At 42.7% G+C, this 5,564-nt stretch overlaps 1 non-coding gene across 1 annotated transcript; it reads left to right on the top strand.

The window, feature by feature from the left end:
- The first annotated feature begins 1,138 nt into the window (after positions 1–1,138).
- Positions 1,139–1,210, top strand: TRNAE-UUC. The gene has a single exon. It is a non-coding gene; the product is annotated as a tRNA-Glu (tRNA).
- Positions 1,211–5,564: the final 4,354 nt, after the last annotated feature.

Here is a 5,564-nt window from a genome sequence, read left to right as displayed (position 1 = left end):
AAAGGGTATATGAAGTTAAACTGAAATGCCTGCCATTTAATGAATTTAATCATCAATGATTGCCACAAAAAATCCAGAAAACTCTAAATTGAGGAACAGACCAAACAAGAGTCACATCTGAACCACAAAAACCAAGCAAACAAGTGAAAAACTGTAAAGGCAGCGAATCCAAAAAGCAAGGAACAGGCAGAATGTCAAATAACCCTTTAATACGTGAGCGTTTTCGGCAAGGAAATTTTCGTCACCTTCATCAGACAATTTCTGATGAAGGTGAGGAAAATTTCCTTGCCGAAAGCGCTCGTGTATTAAAGGGTTATTTGACATTCTGCCTGTTCCTTGCTTTTTGGATTGAGTCACATCTGGACATTCTTTGAAAATCTGAGCAGTTGAGTATGCAGTCAGTGTCTGCATCTGTGAGTGGCAACCTTGCTGTGGTACAGGGGTTTCATAATATCATTGGTACTCAATGCCAGTCAGTGTGTGCACCTGTGAGTTGCTACCTTGTCATGTGCATCTGAGTTGCTACCTTGCTGTGGTACAGGGGTTTATCAGGATTGTAACTGGCACTAAATGCTAGTCAGTGTGTGCGCACCTGTGAGTAGCTACCATGCTGTGGTACAGGGGGTTGTCTTAATGCAACATTGGTATTGTGTCAGTCAGTGTGTACCTGTGATTAGCTACCGTACTGTAGTATAGAAGATTATCATAATGTAACCTTGGTACTAAATGCCAGTCTGTGGCTTGGCACATAAATTCTTAATGATCTGAATGTAGTGACACTAGTGGTTAAATGCTGCTGGATGAGCTTGACAGGGAAGGAGGTGCAATGGCAATGTGGTCACGCTTGATGTTCTCTTGAGTAGGGCCCCCAATCTGAACCTTGCTGGGTGCCCCCAAAATGCTAGCACCGGCCCTGGTTGGAGGTTATGAGTGGCATTTTCATAAGAGGCTGAGCACCTTGACCTGTGTGTGTGTGTGTGTGTGTGTGTGTGTGTGTGTGTGAAGGAAAAAAGTGAAATGGGCGTTGCCCTGAACCTAGGTAGATTGACCACAAGATGTCAGCAAAGTATTGTGATGTGAGGCATGCACGTCTGAAAGCAGAAATCAGTCGGCTGTGGAAGGCATTGCTCATGGGCTTTCCCATATGGTCTAGCAGTTAGGATTCCTGGTTTTCACCCAGGCGGCCCGGGTTCGACTCCCAGTATGGGAATGGGTTACACTTTTGGGGGTTTAATTATAAACAGCTACTACCAGGCAGATAAGATCAGATAAGACTACTCGGGTTAATGATAGTGCTGATGCGCTCCTCCTCAACTATATTCTCTTCAAAAACTTAAGTCATTCGGCTCCAGCCCCATCTCAGTGTCTTGATGACCTTGCAGTGAGGTGGACCTACATACTGCAGCGTCCTCCACACTGCAGCAAACATGGCCTTGGTACAGTTGAAAACAGCAACTGCCGTGAGCTCTGCTTGATCTGTGAAATAGAGGTGGATGCCTAGTAAGATTGGCACTTGAACTGCAGCCGTTATCAGATGAATCCTAAGGTAGCTACGCCATGAGTGTACTGCAGTGGCTTGTATAGTCGGTGGCCAGGTTTTTATTCAGTTTCCACCTGGATGGACTGATCCACAGGGAAATGTACAGACCCTATCAGGTCTACGTGAAGCTCCAGACTCCAGATTCAATCTTCTTCCCAATGGTGCTGACTGATTTGGGCCACATCAAGGTCAGGAAGTGCACTAGAATGTCTGCGCTCCCTGCGGATTTGTGAAAACTGTGGAACAGGGACTGGAAAGGTCTCTCTTGTTTGGCTGTGATCACGGTGGATATGTCACCCTGTATGCTAGTGATCAAGATGAAGAACATATCTGTGTGCCTGTGCTTTGTGTATGATTAGCAAGTAGGGAGCAGACTAGGCTGCTGCTCAGCACCTAATAGGAGGCGGGTCAGCATCAAAAAGAAAGGTTCGAGGGCCACTGCTGTCAACGCGTACATTCTGAGTAAATGCTGCCTGATTGCAGCAAGCTGTCGTGAAGCTACTGAAAGTATTCACTTTGCTGGGAGTGATTTGATAAAGTTGAAGATGAAATGCAACATCCCTTCCTTTTTCGCTTCTGTGTGATACACAGTAGCATTAACAAAGGTCTGAAAGGGAACTTGTGCGCTGAGTTTGGGGGGAGATAGAGAAGGGCCTCTGCAAAGAGTTCAGACTTCTACTGTCCTACCTCGTGTAACGATATCATGACACTGAAGCTGTACTTAGGATGTAGATGACTTTATTTGCTCTGTTACTGGGAAGTCATGATCATTTTTTCTCTGTGACCTGTGCTCTTGTGAGTTAAGATCCTAAGGAGTTAAGTGTACAAAGCAGATTTGGGGTAGTGCAGATGCCCTTCCAAGCACTGATGTCTTACGATTGTTTCCTGTTGTACAATCAGCACAGCACAACGTTCATGCTGCCACCTTATTTTCTTCTTTTTCTAATCTGTCTCACCATTTACAAACTACCTAATCAGTATTTAGGCCTCACCTGGATGTCTTACGATTGTTTCCTTGCCTGTGTGTTTCTGGACATTCTTGTGTTTGCTTTTTGTGTCTGTAGTCGTTTTTTGTACACTGAATGTGGCTGAATCAAGTCTCTGTGGATCTACCCATTCCACAATTGACTAAAACCCAATAAATAAAGAAATAAATAAATAAAACGAGGGAGATGGATGTCTAATGACAAAAAAGAAAAAAGGCTGGTATAGCACGAGCAGTCAAGTAAAGTTAAGCAAGGGGTTGGGCTTTATAGCATTGGCGGTATAGTGGTGAGCATAGCTGCCTTACAAGCAGTTAAGTTGTGTTCGCTTCTCAGCCAATGCAAGAAGTCAGTACATTTTAGCATTCTTCTGGATCCTTCTGCAAAGACACACAGCTTATTTTGCAAACTATTTTGTGACTCTTTGTTCTCTTCTCTGCCCTTAGCTTTTCACAAAACACACTTTCTCATGTGGCAGTGTCAGCCAGCTTTCATCACACTTTTGTTTCACCTGCCACAGGACAGATTCCCGCACATCTGTGTGCCTTTTATTGCTACTTTTCTCAGAATAATGCAGAAAGTGAGAGGATTCCCTGAATGTATCCTGAGAGGTGGATGTGCTGCTGATGAGCTTTGAATCACAGTGGCTGACTTCAAGTATGTGCAACTTGACCTCTGCAGCAGAAGAATCGCATGGGACTTTATGTCCTATGACTGTTGGTGGCTCCTGTGATTTACCATGGCGTGTTGGACTGGACTGTCGAATTTTACCTTTTGACAAGCTGCTAGGCAGAGCAGTCGAGTGAAAGATGAGAAAGACTGAAACCCATCATGTGGGAGGAAGTGTTTAATTCTGGAACTAAAGGTGTCGGAGAGAGGGCTAGAAGAAGGGGCATGCCATGCTGCCTGGACGATGAAGGCCCTAGTTGAGAGAATGTGTGGCAGGGAGTTCCTGTATCCAAGTGAGGCCTAAATGCTGATTAGGAGGTATGTAAAGAGTGAGACAAATTTGAAAGAGAAGCGCATCAGGTAGTAATGTGAATGTTGGGCTGTGCTGGCAGTAAATGGTGCAGTGTGGAGAGGAAGTAGAGAAGGTGGTTGGAGGTTATGAGTGGCATTTTCATAAGAGGCTGAGCTCCTTGACCAGGAAAAAATGAAATGGGCGTTGCCCTGAACCTAGGTAGATTGACCACAAGATGTCAGCAAAGTATTGTGATGTGAGGCATGCATGTCTGAAAGCAGAAATCAGTTGGCTGTGGAAGGCACTTTTCATGGGCTTTCCCATATAGTCTCTGGGAATAGATTGCACTTCTTCAGGTTTAATTATAAACAGCTACTACCAGGCAAATAAGATCAGATAAGACCACTCGAGTTAATGATAATAGTGATGCGCTCCTCAACTAGATTCTCTTCAAAAACTTAAAGGATCACTAAATGCTGCTTTGCTTGCTTTCTCATTTCCGAGGTTCTCTTTTCCTCTATTTTTTGAATGTAGCACTGTATCATGTTCTTTTGGTTGTCCAGATTGACAATTTTCCCGATTTTTTTTCATTAGCTGTTCTTACAGCTCCGGTACTGTGAGCCATCTTTGACCATATCACAATCTCACATAGCTGAAGAGAAGTTATGGGCGCTTGAACCCTTTGGTAATAACGCCCTTTTTTACTTTTCACGTTTTCGTCCGTTGCTGCCCAGGAACCCCCCACGACCAGCCAGCTTCAGTCCTTTTGCCCTGGGAATGCTCCCAAACACTAACTATGCATGAGATATTTTACTTTTCGTTCCTGCAGCCTGTAAAAATGCAATGCTGACTGACTGTGGGAACTGTTTTCTTCATAGTTGTTGCTGCACGCATCTGTTTTGTTGAGGGATTGCTATAATACCTGCTTTTCACACAAATGTTCTCCAGCGACGATTTTATAACTAGAGGTATCTGTATCACATTTTTCTTTAAAAGTTTTTTCCCCTACATATATGTACAGGCCATACAATGTTCCATAGTAAAAATACATTGCAACTGCTTAGTTTAAGAAGTCGGGACAGAGGCAAAAGTAATGGGAAATAGGGACACGTTAAATATTGCTGTTATAAACGTAGATATGTGTTCAAATAAAACCAGTGTTTGCATGCATTTCACCAAAAATTCATCTCATTATTTACTGATTTTAATCCGTAGGCAAACCAGAAAATGTTAATAGGATGGCCCTAAGTTATAAACCAAAATGTGGACATTCTGCAAAAGTTTGTACTATTTATAAGTATAGGTTTTTCATTACACATAATGCCTGTTACTGCTGTGGAGAAACCTGACTGCATTATTTTCCTCTGGCTAAGCATCACTTTTGCTGTTTAGCCAGTGTAAAATAAGAAAAGAAGACTTTTATGTAAAAATAGAAGTGTGTGTGTCTGAGTGTGTGTATGCCTGCATTTCAGTGAGAGTGAGATCGATTGTTCAGTTATTTTACACTCACTAATCAACAGTTTTGCTCCTTATCGAGTGTAAAATAATCAAAGAAATTTAAGAAAAAAAAATAGGTGTGTGTGTATGCCTGCATTAGAGTGCTAGTGAGATAGATCGTGCAGTTATTTTACACTCACTAAGCAGCAGTTTTGCTGCTTATCGAGTGTAAAATAATCAAAGAAATTAAAAAAAAAAATAGGTGTGATGTAAAGATGTGGATTACATGTGCCTGTGAATGTGTTTGTGGATGTACGAATGTGTGTGCCACCTATTTTTGCACACTGCCCACTCACTCCCATAAGATGCCAACTTACCTACTCCCTGTTCTGATATGCCACTTTCCCTTTTCTATACATAATGCAGATAAGGGTGTGTTATCATGATACCTAATTCTGCATAAGTGTAATTAATACATGTAATGCACTGCTCATCTTGGTCCCCACATACAAATTATATTGCCATGCCTAACACGTTATACAGGAGCAATCATGGCCTATATTATCACAGGATCATAGGATCATAGGAGGTTACTAGGTTAATGGCCCCAGGGCCCTTACAAGCCTAGCCCAAGTTCAGCCTG

This window comes from Protopterus annectens, chromosome 8.part0 (genome assembly GCF_019279795.1).
Source record: "Protopterus annectens isolate FY-2018-M chromosome 8.part0, PAN1.0, whole genome shotgun sequence".
In the NCBI taxonomy this organism is placed as follows: domain Eukaryota; kingdom Metazoa; phylum Chordata; order Ceratodontiformes; family Protopteridae; genus Protopterus; species Protopterus annectens.
This window is presented reverse-complemented; position numbering and strand designations above follow the sequence as displayed.